Below are 18543 nucleotides of genomic sequence, written 5' to 3'. Positions count from 1 at the left end.
ATGGAGCTAGCTTAAAGTTTCAGTGCGATCCCAGACACTGGAGATCTCAGGCTGGTTCTTCAGTCCGTCTCCTTTCTTCTGTGCCTTTTTGGTACCTGTCATTGGAATTACATCTCTGGTACCTGGAAGGAGGGAACACATCTTAATCCATCTTAACAATGACCATGCCACAGGTTCCTGAAGTTAATGTGGATGAGAAGATTTCAGACTGGGTTTTAGCACTGGCCTTAAATTCAACGATGGGTCTCCTTAAGGAGGTGGAGACAGGTCCGTGTCTTCTGGTCTGTGTCTCCTCAGTCTTGCTCGAGGTGAGTTAACAAGAAGAGCTGTGTGTCTGTGCCGCTGTGTCCCAGAACTTAGCCTTTGCAAAGAGTGCCTTGTCGCTTGTCCGTGTGCATTACTTGTGTTTGTTTAAAAACATCGACAAAGAAGCTGGGAGCTGCGATGGACCTGTTGTGTTGCACAACAGAATTGTTCTTGGTAACTGTCCTAGGAGGAATCAGTCGTTTGTTTGTCTGACCTGTGATGAGGCTGATTTTTTTTCCTGGTTCCTGTGCAGGGATGTGTCTGTGTGTGTTTTAAACAGCTTCAACTTTCTTCTCCTTCCGCTCTAGAGTGGTTGTGAGTACTTGCATAATCTCTTATACTTTAGTTGTCACCTTTAGATGACATAAATAGAAATTCTCATATCAGGACTAAACACTTATGAAAGCATTTGGAGGATTTTTAAAACTTGTGAAGCTTTTTTTCTTTTTATTATTTTTTTTTTTCCGAATTGTATGGCTCTTTAGAGAATGGCAAAAGAGATGAGCAGCTTGCTTATTTTGGCTGGGTCCTGTTTGTTCAAACAAACACTGGGAGCTTTGAATTGCCAAGTGCGAATTTACGGTGCCGTCTTTCAAGTCTTTATGAATCCTGCGCCCAGGCAGTTTATCTGAAGCTGGAGATAAAACGATGCCACGTTGGAAAAGTACCGTGGGTAAGGTCACAATTCTTTTCTTATGATACCACAGACATGCCAGAGGTACACGAGGAGAGCGAGCCACTTGTCTGCAGCGTGGGGTAGTGCTGCAAGGGGTGGTTTTGGGCTGTGTAGGAACGTCCTGGTTGCAACAGGTTGGAGCAGTCTGTCATCAGCCTTGCCCCATGTCTCACAGGGCGTTGGAAGATGGGCTCCTCAACTTCCCTCAGGGCGGAGGGCACAAAAAAAGCACTTTTCTTGCTAAAAGTAGATCCTTGCGTTTTCTACCTCCTCAGCTATTTTATCTTGACTTAAATGTTCCTGCAAGCAGGGGCTGAAGCAGCCACCCACAGCCCCACGGGTGGTGTGGATCACGACCTCAGGTAATCAATGCTCGCCTACATCTCAGCGTGTCTCCAGCTGCGGGATGCAAGGTGGGTGCTCCTCCTGCCTGACCCCAAGTCCCCAGGCTGTGTGTGTTATGTAGGAACCTCCCTTCCTTCCTGGGGAGGATCAGCAACAGCTCCTGGCTCCGTGCTGCTCCCCGTATCGCCCCTAAGGGACCCACCGCATTCCTGCGGCATGGGAATCCTGCTGCTCAAACTCCACCTTCATTCCTTGCACCTTGCTGGGTGAAGCATGCTGTACCTACGTGCTCAGAGCAACGTGACTCGCATTCTTTTTTTAATTAAAAAAAAGAAAAAAAAGCCTTCAAGCAAAAATGGATCTTCTGCTGTAAACCTGGTATGAGCCTCAGGAGCTGGAGTTGAAGCTTTACCATGTGTGAATGACCTGCAAGGTCACAACACCAGTGACAGCTCTGACGGTCGAGCTGCTCGAGCATTAAATCAGCAGTGTTATGACAACTTCTGTGGTTTATATTGATAATGCAAGGCCTGGATTTGCCCGGACTGAGTTTTGAGGTGGGAGAGCGGAGATGCAGCGCCCCGAGGTTTTGCTAAGCTCACCAGGTGCCTGCCTGTTCCAGCTGGCTGGCCTTTTTCTGCTTGCCCATGCACTTGTGCTTCACCTCTTCATAAGTTAACAAAAAATAAATAATCTTAACCAAAACTCTGCCACCTTGCTTGTTCCAGCCTGTGACCTCCTGGAACTGGAGCAGCTTCTCTGCTGAGGTGCCGCGCTCCTGCCCAGGATCATCTGCCTGCTTCATTCATTTTCCCTCCCTGCTTCTCTTGTGCTCAGGCCAAAACCAACTTGTTTCTGACCCCTGACCTACGCCTTTGTGGAGAACAAAGCCTTTCTGTTCAGTGCAGCTGCTCCTACTCCTTTCTTCTGTCCCCAGAGCTCAGCACCCTCGGTATGTGGCCAGGCGCTCAAGCCACTCGTCGTGAGGGGCCAGCAGGAAGGTGATGGGTGAGTTGCAGGAAAAAAACCCTTTTAATCTTCCTGTACAAGGAAAGCTAGAAAGCAGACAGCGGGTAGTTTCCCTAGCCCCTTGCTTCCCTCTCCTGCTGTGCATAAATGTATTTCCTATAGCCCAAGGAAGCCTTGAGTATGGAAGCCAGAGTATGTAAGCAATGGCAGGGTAAGAGGGGAGCACAAAACAAGGCGGCTCCCTGCGAGCCTCTCCTTTTCTCCAGCCTGGTTCTGCCCGATCCCAGCTAAACCAGGCACGCAGCACACCTCGCACGGGCTGCAGTCCTTTCCTCCCCACCACCACGGTGTGAGCTGGGGAAGGGATGCGAGGACCTGGGCAGATCCCACAGACTGACTGCAGAGGGGTTCTTCCCTCTGCAAGAGCTGGGCTGTTGCTTCCAGCTTTTCCCTGCATGTTGTCATCAGTTCTACCTCCTCTGGCCCTTTTTTAAAAATTCTTCCTTATTTTTATTTTTATTTTCCCCTGCTATTTTCCTCTCCCTGGCCCCAGATGCCCCGTGGGGTTGCGGTGTCTCCCTGCCATCTTTGCCAGGCACAGCAGCTCTTCTGCAGAGGACCGCGGATGCTGGTGAGGGTGCTGGCAATTTTTGGGTGCTCACCGCTTTGTACCCACGAGGGAAGAGCAGGATCTGGGTCCACAGCAGCTTCGGGACCTCTCTGTGCTGCTCTATCCGGGAGAGAAGTTTGCATGTTGGAGTGGTAACTGATCGCCTATCCTGCTATGCAAAGTCTGGAAAGAAGGGCTGGTTTGTGCCAACAGTATCGAGATTACCACGAGCAGGTTTGGTTTCAGGCCTGGGTGAAGGGGGGTTATTTTTAAGCAGGTTCTTTCCTGTTCATAGAGGCAGCTAACTAGGACAGGTTGCAGCTTATTTCAAAACCCCAAGGGGTTTTCCTCTGCGAGGTCACGAGTCTCTGAACCCTGTGACTATTTCTCTGGTCTGAATTTATCCTCCTTGATTTCTAACCTTACTTTTCCCTATGAGGGGACTGTCCCTTGTGTTACCAGCCAGTAATTCATCCTGGTGTGTCCCTGGGCCTGGCTGCTGCTCTGAGTGGATGGATGGATGGATGGATGGATGGATGGATGGCAGTGGCTCAGGCAGATGCTTATGGGGTTTCACTGCTTCTTCTGCCATAGCACCATTAAGGTTGGAAAAGCCCTCCAGGATCATCTGGTCCAACGACCCCCTACTACCACCATCACCCACTAACCCATGTCCAACCTTGAACACCCCATGAGATGGTCACGAGCCGTGTAGTGGCTCACGCTCAGGCTGGATTAGGAATTTCAGTGCTTTGAAACACCTGGGTCCACAGAGATGACCCCAAGCCCTACAGCAGCCCTGGGAGGGCTGAGCCTGAGGGCAGCATTTCTGATTTGCAGAGGGTTGGAGATGAGAGGCGGGCTCGTAGCCCCATCTAGTGCTCGGAGAGAGCCCTGCTGCCAGCCGGGATGTGCACAGGCTTGGACCAGCCCTTCCTCCAGCTGCACCGCACCGCTAGAAAGGGTCAAAACCCAAAAAAAATCCTTCACCGCTAATGCAGCATGCCTGTGCTGGGTGCCAGAAGTCAACCCTGAAGTGAGGGCTGCAGGGATGAGCAGTTTTCCTCCAGCAAGTGGAGCTGGAAATAAGGACTTGCATCCCATCAATGAGTGTTAATTACAAGCAGCTATTGATGAGCCAGCAGCTGTTAAATAGCCTGTGAGCTGATGTGGCACGTGTCACCCTAATCCCTGGCTAGTGCTCTCCCAGAACTGCAAAAATGCCTTTTAAATCATTTTATTTATTTATTTATAATTAATAAATGAATTACTTTGTTTATTTTATTGTATGCTCAGTTTTTCATCTGCATAGGATTAAACACAGCAAAACCTGTATTTCTAACAATATTTCTAAATCCCCTTTCCTCGGACTCAAAGCTGTGGGTGGTGAGGGAATTCTTCCCTGTGACACGCAGAAGGAGGCAGAGGTGGTGCCGGGAGGATTTCACGGGTGGTTTGGTGGAGGTGTGGGGTTTTGAGTTCACAGAGGAAAATCTCTGGGGAAGTCCCAGTGTTTGGTTGGGGACCTAGACGAGCTCCTTGTCTGCTTTGCCTGAGGAAAAAAGGAGGGCTGGAGGCTGTTCTCCTACCATTCACGGGGCAGTGGGGTTTGATGTCATTTGAAGGAATTTCCTATGTATTCTTTTTTTCCTTCCAGCATGATGATTTGGATGAGAAGGCCAGCGGCATCCTGACCTGTATCAGGAATAGTGCAGCCAGCAGGACCTGGGGGTGCTCATCCCCCTGTGCTCGGCTCTGGTGAGGCTGCACCTCAGCGCTGTGCTCAGCTTTGGGCCCCTCAGTACCAGAAGGACATCGAGGCCCTGGAGCATGTCCAGAGAAGGGTTAAGGAGCTGGTGAAGGGCCTGGAGCACAAGTCCTGTGAGGAGTGGCTGAGGGAACTGGGGGTGTTTGGTCTGGAGAAGAGGAGGCTCAGGGGAGACCCCATTGCTCTCTGCAATTGCCAGAAAGGTGTGGGGAGCTGGGGGTCGGCCTCTTCTCGCAGGTCACTGTGATAGGACCAGAGGGAATGGCCTCAAGTTGTGCCAGGAAAGGTTCAGGTTGGAAATGAGGAGACATTTCTGTCAGAAAGAGCAGTCAGGCGTTGGGACGGGTTGCCCAGGGAGGTGGTGGCGTCACCGTCCCTGGGGGTGTTCAAGAAGAGGTTGGGCCTGGTGCTTGGGGACATGGCTTGGTGGTGACATTGGTGGTAGGACCAGATGATCCTGGAGGTCTTTTCCAACATTAATGATTTATAAGTGGAAGAATTAATGAGAGACAGCAGTTTTATGACAGATCTTCATTTCTCTGGCAGTGGAAACGTATGCAGGACCACTGATGCCCCCTCCTGCAGCCCCCATGGACATTCAGGCAGTTGTTCACAATTCCCAGAGATCTGTGAATTGCAGGAATCCTCTGGACCTGAGACAAGCTGAGGTTTATCTGCATGGGCAGCTGTACTGGAGGGGACTTTATAGAGCAGTAAAACACTCCTGCACATGGTGGCTTCCCACAGGTATGATGTTGCAGGACAGAAAGTGTTGTGACAAAACCAGTCCTCTCCAAACCAGGCCTCTCCATCCCACCAGAGGGACTTGGAGGGCAACCAAAACTCTGAGACACCCAAAAGCACAGGTACATGAATGAACACAGGTCAGTGGGTCCCGAGAAGACCAGAAGGTCAGTGAGAGGGGCAGTAATTCCTTTCTTCCTTCTGCATCACTCCAGACACAAATAGCATCCTTGGGGTGTTCAGGTTCATCTCAAGTAGATTTTTTTCTAACATGAGATTAGAGAAGGGTTGGTCTGGCTTGTGCAGGGTGGCCATGAGGTCTTCATCCTCAAATTCCTTGACAAGAGTGGGAGAAGCTCCAGCAGGGATGGCTTCAGCTGTAGCTGATCCCACTGTGGGCATGGGTTTAGGTGCCCTGTGGGGAGGAAGGGAGCATCTTTTCCAGCCCCCCTCTCTCTGCCCTTTCAGCTTGAAGCATGATATTATGTGCCGATGCTGAGCTTGCAGTTACTCACCCTTCCTCCTCAAGGATTTTCAGCTCTGCTTACACAATGTGCTGTGAAAAAGCAAAATGCAGCCATAAAGCTGGGGACAGGCTCCCCCCTGTAGCTAAACGGGGATGCTGGGAGCAGAGGGGAGGGAATGACAGGCTCTTGAATCAGAAGGAGCTGTGTGTCAAACCCCACCCTGACCAATATTAGAGCCCTAAATTTTAGAGCCCTAACCTGCTCTAAAATTCCCAGCCTTGGAGAATGCAGTTTATCAGCTTGCAGAGGCCGGTATTTCACTGCAGATCCATCTCCAGGTATGTTCGAGCACCAGGGCTTGGATTTCTCTTTGTCTTGTGTTGGTTTAGGAATGTCAGCTGAGGGGAGGAGGTCTGGGGACAAAAGCAGGTTCCACATTGTGCAAACTCACCAGAAATAAGGATGGGTTGATAGCAACTGCCCCATCTGATGTCCCTGGAGAATCTCTTGCTTGTGTTGGAAGAACCACTGCTTTTCCACTACCTCAAATTTTCTGATTGCTGTCTTATTTCCCCATTTAATATGGGAGAGAAGAGAGTTAAAACATAGTTGGTTGAAGCATGGGACTGCAAAACTCAAGCGTTTTTCCCAAGCTGCTTATCTCTGACCCTCAGCCCAGTCCTTGGCTATAAAGGGATTATGTGCATACCACTCCTGGGTTTGTTTTGGGACACACTTGGAAGCGGGACCCCATGTTATTCCTTCTTGGCATCTCATGAGCTTGCTGTGCTGTAAGCTCCTAGGGGATGTTGCCTGTCCCTGCTCTAGCACTTATGACAGTCGGGTCTCTCTCCCACACTCGATTATGAACTAGTTTTTGGCTGGTAACAGCAGTGCAACGACACCTTTTGTGCCCTTGCTCCAGCTGGCATTGCTTGGTGGTCTCACCCTTTTAACCCAAAGCTGGTTCCTGAGCATAGATAGGCAGGCCAGGGTTAGTTGCCAGTTTAATACAGTTCCCCATGAACAATTCACTTCTGCAGCCTGGATTCCCACCCTTCTCCCTCCAAACAGCTCTTCCCAGAGCAGGGTTTTGCTGTCATTTCTCTCTGTGGCCCCCGAAAAATATATGCCATAAAACGATCACACCTGGTAGCACAGCAACCTCCTGAGGTACCCGTGAGGAGATCCTGATGTTGGGCCCAGCAGATGGCAGCCGTCAACATGCAGAGCTCCAAATAAAACACGTCCCTGTGAGGCTTTTGGTCTTCTGACGGAGATCAGTGATCCCAGCGTGATGCTGCCCCAAAACGTGGGAGCCAGGAGCACGTCGTGAGGAAGCACGTTGTGAGGCGTCAGAACTGGAAATGCTGAGTGCAGCGCACACACCTGCAGAGGGTTGTTCTGGCTCGATGAGAAGTAAACGTTGCTCAATTCATCTCATCAAAGGGCTTGATGAAAGAAAGAGGGGAGCTAACAGCAGCTGAAACCCCAAGCCAGTGGTGTGCCCCAAAGCCTGCGGCCATCCCTCGTGCTGCCAGCCTGCAGGGAAGGCAGTAAGGACATGTGGGGTTTTGTTGTGCAGCACCCCTGGCTATCCCCAAGAGCCTTTGGGATGGAGGGAGCTTTTATCAGGTCGAATTTTGCTTTTGCATGGTCTCCATCTCACTGCGAGGACATTTGAGATGGGTAAGAGGGGACGAGGCCTGCGCCTGGCTTCCCCTTGGTTCTTGCACAAGCTGCTGCTGCTTTGAATGACAAATATTTCTTGCTTGTGTGTTTTCCCCCCTTTTCTTTCTTCTTCAGCAGGAACAAAGATTTTTTGAAGAATCTTTTTTTTTTTTTCTTTTTTTTTTCTTGAAGGAACAAAGGCTCTGTAGCCTGACCTCTGCCTGTTGGCCCCGCAAGTAGCTCCTGGCCAATTCCAAACAAACGTTACAGATGGGGAGAGCTGTGAAAGGGATTACAAGTTCATAAACAATGTAAAAACCTGTGCCTGGACGGGGGAAGAGAAGGGTAGGTCATTTCCTACCCTGTTTTGGCCAGCTGGCTCTGGCTGCAGTAGGGGCTGGGAATCCAGGCTTGCTCAACTGTGCTGCTCACTGAGCTTCTAACTCTTATTTTTTTTTTTCAGGTACAATTTTAGGAGGGACTTTAGAGATCTAGAAGCATGGTCCAGGACTTATTTTTTTTTTTCATTTTGTTTGGGAAGGGTAGGCTTGAAATTACACCAGGGAGCCTTTACAGGTAGGAGATTTGTTTTCACAAAGGGGAACAGGTAGATTTGATGGATTCCTTGCTAGGGATGAGCAGGGGATTGCATTGGGGGTCAGGAAACACAGCCAGCCTCATCAGCAGGGCTGGAAGGACCACACTCACCTTCTGGTGCCCTTCACGTTGTGTTTGCAGAAGTGCTTGGATGCTCTTGCTGCTGTGACTTTGCAGCTTGAGCTGCTGCTCCTTCAAAGCCTTTTCAAACTGATGTGAAAAAGGCACTCCTACTGACAGTCCCACTCTCCTTGAAATGCCTCATTTATGGGTTTTCTTCCCGTAGACAGGGATATAAATCAAAAGTGACAAGCAGAGTGCACGGAACAAGCTACTTCAGCGCCCGTGTTGGGGGGGAACCTCATAAAGTCCTCAGCAGCAGCCAGGAGATCCCAGGTTTGGCTGCAAGACCTCAGCCCATAAAAGTTCCTGGGAGAGCTCCTGTGTTTTTTCCCCCCAAGTGAGAGGAAACCTTATTCTCTGTCTCGTTTGCTGCTTCTACACGTGCCAGATTTCCCCATGCAAATGTGTTCCTTTTCCTTCACACCCTTGGATACACTTTCCATTGATTGTCACCCAGCTCTGTGGCCTTTAGATCCTGGATCTTGGCACTGCAATAGCCTCCTTCCAGATGACAAGGAAGGATGAGGAGCTAAGAAGCTGCAGCTTTCACTTCTTTATCAATTATGGTTCTTCCTAGGCCCTGGGGTTAGAGAAGTGCAGAGCTCAGGAAAAATCCCAGATTACGGCCTGGCCTCAGCATCAAGGATTTCCTCCCTGAGATGAGCTAACTGTTGCTGCACCCCCCAAAGTAAGCATCTCCCCCTGGTTTATGTGACCGTGTTGCATTTTTATTTTTATGCTACACACCTCATTGAAGGGGCAGTGTTCTCATGGAATGTGCAATCGCTTTCTGGAGGGTGTTGCTGCAGAGGATTACCAAATCCAGGCACTTAGCACAATTCAAAAAGGAGGAAGGATATTGGTATGGATTGCATCAGTCCAGACCTGTAAGGGATTATGTTTGCAAGTTTTGGAGCAGGTCTGGATCTGGATAGTGCTTTCAGGCTGTAACTATTCTCTGGATAACCCCATGGGCAAGACATTCCCTTACATCTGCCTCCCTGTTGTCCTCTTGCACCTTCCCATGCTGGTGGAAGTACGGCTCTGATGCAGTATGTGCTGTATTTTCTTTGCTGTGACTGAAATTTCCATTTGCAGTGTCCATAGACCAGCTGAAGCTTTGTGAGATGCTCCTGAAAAATGCCCCAGCTCTCCCAGACAGACAAGTCCCTCGGATGGCCACCATAGCTGTGTCCCCGGTACAAACAGAGCCATCAAAGGGGGCAGGAGGGATCTGCAGACAACACAGGAGAGTGGTGAGAGGAGCAAAACTCACAGCTGCCATCCTCTGCCTAGGTTCTGGAGTCATCCCTTTGCCCTGGGGAGAGGGAAGGAGGCAGTCGGTACCTAAACAACTTGGGATGGAGTGAAACAGTGCTGACCATCAGCCACTGAGCCCCGTGTTACAAGCGAGTCCATCCAACCATCTGTGCATCCATGGTGGAGTTAGAGATGACTGATGGGAGTATTTAGAAGGCTGGCACATCAGACCGGTTTTTGAACTGTAAAATTAAACCTCATTAAATTTTCAACAGGTTTCTTGCTAGTGGGCAGTCTCCTCTGCTCCTGATACCACGTAATTTGTTTTCTTTGTTTTGCCAGCCATCTGCCTCACATTTTGGGGGGAAGCTCTGCCTTTTTATCAGCCACTTTGTGTTTATCTTGTCCTCCCTCTTAGGAGGCACCTTTTGTTTCTTGGGTGCCTCCTAAGTGCACCTCCACCACCCCAGCCTGCCCCCTTGCTGATGGCGGCGCTCACGTACACACGCCGAATCCCATCTGAGCATGCCATCAGCATTACAAAAACCTGCGTGTGAAACAGATCCACTATTTTATTAGGCTCAAAGCAAGTTAATAGTGATTTTTTCAGTGTGTATAATTCACAGGTGTCTGCGTTGGCTACGCAGGCTCTGTGCACGGCTGTATGGCTGGCTGCTCCGCTTTGCATTTCGTCTTTATGGGGTGCAAGGACCGGGGCTTCCCTGGCATCAGGGCCAGGTTTGCATCCTTCCCTCTCCACGCTCAGCACCCACCCGTGTCCCACTCGGTCCCGAAGCCTCGTAGCTCCCCCGGCAGAGGGCAGTGACAGACAGACGGACGGACAGACGCCCGCACGGCACAGCCAGTTTGCTCTATTTTGCTTCGGCCAGGGATGCCGAGCCAGTTAAGCTGCAGCATAAGCCGCATACTTAGCTGCTTTGCTGGGCTGCTCGGGAGCTGGCAGGATCAAGGCTCGGTCTCCCGTTTCCCCAGCTGACGGGGATGGTGCCGGAGGCTCCAGCCCGTAAAATCGGAGCTCGCTGTGGGTCTCCGGTAGGACTGGGGTGGGTTAAAGAGGTCTCTGCAGGATGCTAAGTCTTGCACAATTCTTGGTCAGGGAGGATTTGTCTCTGACATAATTTATTTGGAGTGAATGCGGTGGGTTTGGGGTTTGTGGAGGCTTGTTCTGACCGTAGGATTTTGCCTGATCACTTGGGAGGTGATGGCAGAAGAAAACTGCCTCCCAAAAATGTGCGAGGGTAATAATTGCCTTTTTCCTTTCCTAGCCACCTCTTCCTCCCTTTCCTTTCCCTGCTGGCCTCAGACCCCCTTGCTCAAAGCCTTACACAGAAAAAAACGCTCACAACCCCAACCCACCAAAGGGTGAAACTTGAAGCAGGACAGCTCAGATAACACATCCACGTGGGAAATCAGGGTCTTTCTCTAAACTGATTATCTCCTGGGTTGCCCCAAATAGTTCAGCATCCTCCTTGTACCGTTCTTGTGAGGTCTCGGAAGCCGTGCAGCACCGGGCCCGGGGATTTATATGGGAGACCTCCAGGAGCTTTGGGTTGTTGGGAAACAAGTCTTGGAGGCTCACTAAGGGGCATTCTCCTCTCCTGAGTCAGTGTTGAACACGCGCCCATTCCGGCAGCAGATGTCATGCTTCAGCACTGTCGTTCTGGCACCCAAAAGCTCTGCAGAGTTAAAGCCCATCTTGTCAGCATCAGACGCGCTGAGATGCTCGGGGTGCCTGTTAGGAGGAGAGGACACGGCCCCGTCAGAGCCCTCAGTGACAGATGGGACCCTTGTGCTCAAGGTTAGAGCAAAAAATGTTTTATTTTTAATCCAGCAATGGTCAGGCGAGGCAATGCCAGAGGAAGGAGCTGTGGAAGGAGGGACTGAGGGCTCTCTGTGCTTTTCTCTTTGCCTTGGTAGCATTGAGCTCATGGTAGCTGGTCCTGGCCCATTTCTCTGAGGGCTGCCTCACCCCCTCACAGAGCCTGTTGCTCTTGCAGAAAAGCAAACTGTCTGTCCAGTCTGTATTTGCACCAGATTCTTCCCCATGGGCAATATTATTGCTGATTTACGCCTGATGATGCAGAGCAGAAGTTGTTCTCCTCAAGCAGGAGCAGGAAAAGTTACACCTAGAGCCTTCCTTCACTTGGGTAAGCTGGGTGCATGGAGGGACCAAGCTCCAGAAGTGAAGGGCTTCATCTTGCTGAGCAAACAGGAGGAGCTTAATTCACCAGAAATTCTCCTGAATGTTTCCAAGGATACCCTGAAAGTCACCAGAAGCTGCAGACAAATCCAGACCTGCTTGCACAGCAGAATTTGGAGCAGGGGAAAGTTTCTGTGTCAGAGCAAAGAGGCTGCATGATGTGGATCCTTTTTTTCTCTGTGGATCCTGTGCCAGCACAAGGGCCTAAAGGTGCAGGGGGTCCTGCCCAGTGGCTCTGGGCATGGTGATGTATAAGCAGGAGGGATCCTGCACAAAGAAGGCGTGGAGATGGATAACTCCTTCTCCTCCTCAGAAATAAATACAACAAAATAGAGGGTGGTTTTACTCTTCCTACAGTGCTGGGAACATCCTGGCCTCTGGGGCCAGACACTAATCGCTCAGTGACTCCAAATGGTCCATGGGTTCACACGGCCAGGGACAGAAATTGCACCCACTGACATGTTCTCCGGTGGAGGCTTCCCACCAGTGGAGAGTTAACCAGTGACCACCAGTGCTTCTGCAGAGGCATGGTTATGCTCCATTTCCATCATCTATTTTTGTTTTTCTCCACCTTAGGGAGAAATAAAAAGCCTGATAATAGATTTTTCCCTGATATCATCCCCAGACTGACGTGGGTGGAAAGGCTGCAGAGATTGCTAAGGACACATCTGAGGGTTTTTTTTAGGGGGTCCTAGAAATCCAGCGTGAGCGCCTCGAGCTGGGTCTGCTTTGTTTTAAAAGAGAACGTGAGCTGCTGGGGCTGGCGTGGTGGGATGCTGACAACACCTGGCAGAAGGGCTGTGCTCAGATCGGGACGACTGCATGTGTTTAATTTTGAGCTGGAGGAGGAGAACTATGGTGAGTCCTGGGTCAGTGACAATGAAGTCTGGACTCCAGATGTGCAAAGCCTGGCAGTGCAAGACGGGAAGGCTGTTTGGAGGAGAACATTTTGGAAGTCTGGGGGAGTGCACAGTGGGATACTAGATCTCAAATTAAATCTTCAGCCAAGAAGGGAGGAATCTAGCAGCAGTTTTATCAGGCTGGGCTACTGCAGGAATTGCTTCAGCTGCAGGCCAGGAGTGTTGCTGAGAAATTGGCTCCAGCAGCAGCCTTATCTGATGGGTCAAGGCAACGGCTTCCAGATTTTGCAGAGCAGCTCATCCGAATTCAGGGTGATGAGGCAGCGAGCTGGCCGGGGGTTGCTTGCTGAACTTTGGTAGGTGCCCAGCGTTGAGTGGTGCTTTCAGCCGAAGGTTGTGCGTGGTGGGAAGCAGCGCTGCAGAGACAGCAGGGAGGCACTGCTGCCAAAAAGCTGCTGAGCATCTGTCAGGTTTTGAAAGCTTAACTATCCTGATTGACTTACCCCTGCGGACGGCAACTGGGAAGGAGGTTCTGGAGCAAACGAGCAGCAGGGGCTCTTTAGATGTAAAATTTCATGCTTAAACGCCAGCTATTGACGTTGTCAGCTCCTCGGATACGAGTGCGAGATGATTGTGGATCACTGGAAAGAACAGGCAGCATCTCCTGCTGCAAGGTCTCCTCTCCCTGCGTGGCTACATCCGCTGCTGTTGCACTTGGCAGGCGTTTGGTGACACGAGTTGTCATGGCCTCTGTGCTCGCCACTGATGAGGGATCCATTTCCTGAGCAAAACCCGAGCATTTGACAGCACCCTGGCTGTTGTTGTGCATGGTGTGAGAAATGTGCAACATCACAATGTGTTTTGGGTCCTTCGTGAGGGTTGTGGCTGTGGGTAGGGATGTTTGCAGTGTGCCTCCCCCTCTGCTCGTGCTGGCCTTTAGCCTGATGTGCATTGCATGGTAAAAATCGTGCTTGTTTTTAAAGGGCGTGCTCCAACATTTTCTTGTAAGGAAAAGCCTTAAAACAAAAGGAAAAAACAGCGTTATATAGAGAGAGCAGGTGCCCAAAACCAGTAAGTAGCACCTTGCTAGTGGGAATCCTGGTCCCTACAAATGTCAGGCATCTGCAATAATTGTAGGATTTTGAATTAAGCACTAAAAGTGCCTGTTATTGATCTCTTAGATGCCTTATGTCTTTGCTGGGTGCCTACCCCTAAAGAAGATGTGCCCTTAAAAAGCTAAAGAGGGAAGGAGCAGCTTGAATTCAACGGATTTTGGACGGAATGTGGTGAGGAAGAGGACAGCCAAAAATACAACTTGAGCACTGTGTTTTCAGCACTTTCAGTCGGGCAAAAATGCAGGTGGAAAAATAAATACATGTTTTTATTACTGCCATTGTTCAGGGTGTGAATTTAGAGAGGTCCAAACTGTTCCCCAAAGTTCAGAGCTAACCTGTTGGCTTGCAGGTGGGTGTCCCTCAGGGATCACACTGGACGTAGAGTGCATCGCCTTCACAGGCTATAAAGAAAACACAGAACTGTGAGACATCTAATTAAAATTACATCTGGATAGGATGAAGCCTGTCCCCAGTCCTTAGTGCCTTGAGATGTGAAATGTTTTGACTCTCAGGAAGCATCACATTCACCAGCTTTTACCTATTTCTCATTAATATTACTCATCCCTGTTGTCCTTGGCGTGGCCCAGGATCCTATTGCATGAGGCATCGCCCACACGTCCTGTTGCCATCCTGCTCCTGAGTGATGATGAAAATGCTTCCAGGAACCTCATAAAAGTTAGATTTTGCTGTTTATCATCGCTGACATCAGCAATGATAAACCCTGAGTGAAGCTCCAACTCCAGGCCCTCCAACGCAGACCCAAGGAGGGAGATCCCATGTGGGTCCTGGTCTGACATCCACCTCCCTCCTTCTGAGCCCCAGACCCTAGCTGACCGCAGAGGACCTAGTAAATTCAGGATTGGTTTCTAAAGTGTTTTTTTGACAAGAAACTCCATGCTGTGTGAGGTGCTGTAGGACAGGAGAGGTGTTACCCTGCACCACAGAGCTTGTCCATCATGACGCAGCATCTCAGCTCAGCCCTGTGAGCGCCTCCTTTCCTTCAAAGCCATCGTAGCCGAGCAGGGAGCTCCCAGGAGAGCCTCGGGAGCAGGTTTTTGAGAGTGGGTGCTGTGGGGACCTTCCCACCAGCAGGTGTGGGGCAAACAGCCAGGCGACAGCTCAGAGCAGAGCAGGGAATGGGGCAAGCCCTTACAAGGGAATGTACAGTATGCTGGGCACACGCGGGCAGCGGCCACCAGCAAGTACAGTAGCAGCCTGGAATAGCTTGGCCGGGCAGCCCTGCATGAGAGAACGGTCCTGAAATAGGGCTGATAGTCTTGATGTTATTTTTGTTGTGCTGGAAACCGCAGCCCTGGCACCCTGCGTGGCTGCCGGCCCCCAGGTGGCTGCGCTGGGGCGCGTGGCCCTCTGCATCCCATCATGGGAGGAGAGGGAGCCGCCGTCCAGCAGGGAGGGGAGGGCGTTTTGGAGGGAAATGGTGGAGGATTTGTAAGAATGAATAAGACCTCACAGTGCTCTGAAAGGAAACAAGGTGAGCATGGTGTGCCTGTGATGCTGAGGAGCAGAGACTGAGGAGAGAGGCCCATGGAGGCATCCTTCCTCCCTTCTTGCACTGTTTCAATGTACAGATTATGATAGAACAACACAATGTTGCTGCAACAACCTTTTTTTTTCAAAAGCCCATGCTGCACAGTAATGTTTCTGTCAGAGCCACCATCTGGAAATCCATCCCGAATTGTAAAATGTCTTCTGAAGTGACAGTCTCCGTTGGCTCAAAAACACAGGGGTTGTAGCCTAATTCACTTAAGTCTATGGACTTTGAGGTCTACAGGAACTTCCTGACCTCAGCAATCCATTTTAAGTCAAAATCCTTGATTTTCATAGCTCAGCATGAGGCAATCTTTAGTTGATGAATGCTCACAAGTAAAGTTTGCAGAAAAAAAGAAAAAAGAAGAAAGTGTTAAGCCTAAAATTTCATATAGGAAAGCTGGGAAGAAAGCTGAGCCAAGCTTCACATAGGAAGCAAACCCTGACTTATTGGGTCTTCAACATGCATGGCTGCTCTTCCAAGGCGATGGTGATTTCCAGAATGCATGTTCCTACATGATTGAAGAAGGGATGAAATGGGCTGACTTGCTGTCAGGTGGGTCCCTTTTTCTTATTGTGCTGGAAGATATGCGTAGCATGGAAATTGAAATTGAATCAGGATTAAAATGTAGGGACTTGTGAGTTTTCAAATAGCTCTCCAGAGTTATGCTTGGGCACATGGCAGATCCACCTTCTGAGGTCCCCGCAGAGGAGCTGCACAGTGGCAGGGAAGTGATGTGTGATCATAGAGAGGAGAAACATCTCCAGAAATAGAAGCACGCTTAGCTGCGGTGTGCCCCAGCTCTGCTCCTTTACTTATAGTGTACAAAAACCATGGAGGGATCACAAGGGTTCCACAAAGTCCCATCTATGCATTCCCCATCTATTGCTCAGAGTAAAATGTCACGGCTCAGTTGTGCTTGTCACTACTGTGAGCACTTCCAAATTAAGCTAAATCTTGCTAAAACACCATCAATATAGGCACAAGAAGAAATATTTGTCATTGACTTGTCTCTCCCATGTCTCATTTCCTTTTTTGAGAAGCCAGAATTTGGTTCCTACCTCTGGAACTGGCATCCAGGTTTCTTGTGCAACTCCTCACCCTTGGCTCAGAAGAACTAAACCCCTCCCATGGCCCTCCCAGTGAACTTTCTGCCTGGAGACCCTGAAGCTGTGACTTCATTTTGAGCCTGAAGGGGCCAGCTCTGGATTGTGTCAGCCAGGATGTCCTGGGACTCAGCGTCTTGAGGAGATGAGATGGATAGGAAAGAAAAAAAAAAAAAGAAATAAAACGCCATTTTTGTTTCATTTCCCAAAGGCCTCCTTAACACCGTTTCATTTCGAAACAAAAATGTGCGAGAGCTGTGTGCTGGAAGGGGAAGATGGTCTCAATTCACAAGTGTGGGGTTAGCTCCTGGACTTGTGCTACTCTCCTTCAGGGTGTGCAGTGAGGGGGAGAAGTCATCAGGCCCTGCAAAATGGAGAGGACTTTCAGATGCCCCCTGCCTTTGTCTCCTTTGGGAGGAGTGGGAACATGTTCCTGGAGTCTGCAAACCAAGTGCATCTGAGGTGAAAATGGCTTTGGAGTAAATATTAAGCTTGTAATACACAAGCTGTTGCTCAGTTGATCATTGCACAGCTGTGGGAGTGCATTTCTCTCAGTCAAATTCAGTTATTTTTCTCCTGATGTAGCTGTAGATGTGGTGGAGCCTCTCATGAATCTCTTGGAATCAGGTGAGCTACATGAAAAAGATGCTCTCCTGAAGGTCCCTCATCCAACATCTCTTATACCTGATTTAATTTCTCACATTTTCTGAGTCTCCAATGGTCAGAAAGATCCTGAAAATACTTGAATATGGTGGGCCAGAAGAGACTGAGGGGTTTTATGCGAGATGATTCTGTGCCTGTGATTTTTATTGAGCCATAACATGCCATGAGTGCTCTGCTTGGTAACAGCATTCCCAGGATCTATCCTAAATGTATGGAGGACTTGAGAGCTGCATATGAATTCTAAGTTCACAGACTTTTCACCTACCAATCTGCCCTGACTTGGCTTTAGAGAGGAATTTTTAAAAATTTGGTCAGATTAAAGCATCCCTAGTGAACTTTGTGTGTTAAATATGTAGTATATGAGGAACATATGATATGGGGTGTGGTAGGAAGGGTTTATTGGCTCTCAGTTGGGATGGCTGCGATAATATAGTATGAGTAAGAAAGATGTGAAAGATAATGGAGCCTAGAAGTTCTTACAGGATGGATCTGAGTTGCAGTACCTGAGTTATCTAAAGTATACTCAGGTTATCTTGGGCATGTCAGGGAACCCATACATATTTATGCATCACATGTATTTAGTCACAAATCTACTTCTTCTAAATCTTACAGTAGGCTCTCATAGGGTTGTCTTCTTTCTCTAATTTCTTGCCTAAATTTATTCCTGGCCCCTTCATACCCATTTGTTCCTGTGCCAACATTGTCTTTTAGCTTCAATAGCTCTACTGCCTCCCTGGTGCTTGCTCCTGTTGTATTTATAGACAGCAACCATGACCCCTCTTAGCTTTCATTCTGTGGCCTAAATGAGCTTTTTTAGGAGACGACTACCTTGGGAGCAGAAATGTGTAGGCACATCTCAGCTGGCCGGACAGTGGCTGGTGCCCTTGGTAGTCCCAGGCTGTTGGGGCACAGTGGGCTGTGGAGCTGCAGTGAAGAGCCACAGGGCAACCCGAGCAGCCAGAGTCATCAACATGTAGATGAGAAGCTCCAAAGTAAATCATTCTACTTTTTCCCTAAGACATTTAAGAATTGGTGCAAGCATGAGATCAACCCATGGGGTTTCCATTCAGAAATGCCTCTTCCTGTCATAAGTCCCATAGCTGGAGGGGTGCTGCACTCTATACATCTGGATGGCTTTTGAAAAGATGTATTGAAGGCTTTCTCCATCCATCATAGATCGTGTAGGTGTGAGAAGAGGCACAAACTGTGGGAACAAGAAGTGGCTGCCCATCCTTGACTTATTCTGGTGCCTACACAGGTCTCCAGGCAGCATGTCAAGGGATGGAGACTTTTGAGGCTTTGCCACAAATGCATTAGGTGACCTTGTGGCAGCTATTCCACCTCTCTTTTCTTTCTCATCATCTCTTTCTTTGGCGTGTAGACCCTCTGGGGACCTCATGGACTCAGCACACACACTCAGCACTGCAGGAGACCCTGCTCATTGGGTTTGCAGGAGCTTCGCCAGCAATGCCAGCAATTGATTCCTATGTTGG

Source organism: Aythya marila (genome assembly GCF_965140915.1).
Source record: "Aythya marila genome assembly, chromosome: 4".
Lineage (NCBI taxonomy): Eukaryota > Metazoa > Chordata > Aves > Anseriformes > Anatidae > Aythya > Aythya marila.
Note: the sequence above shows the minus strand (reverse complement) of the source record.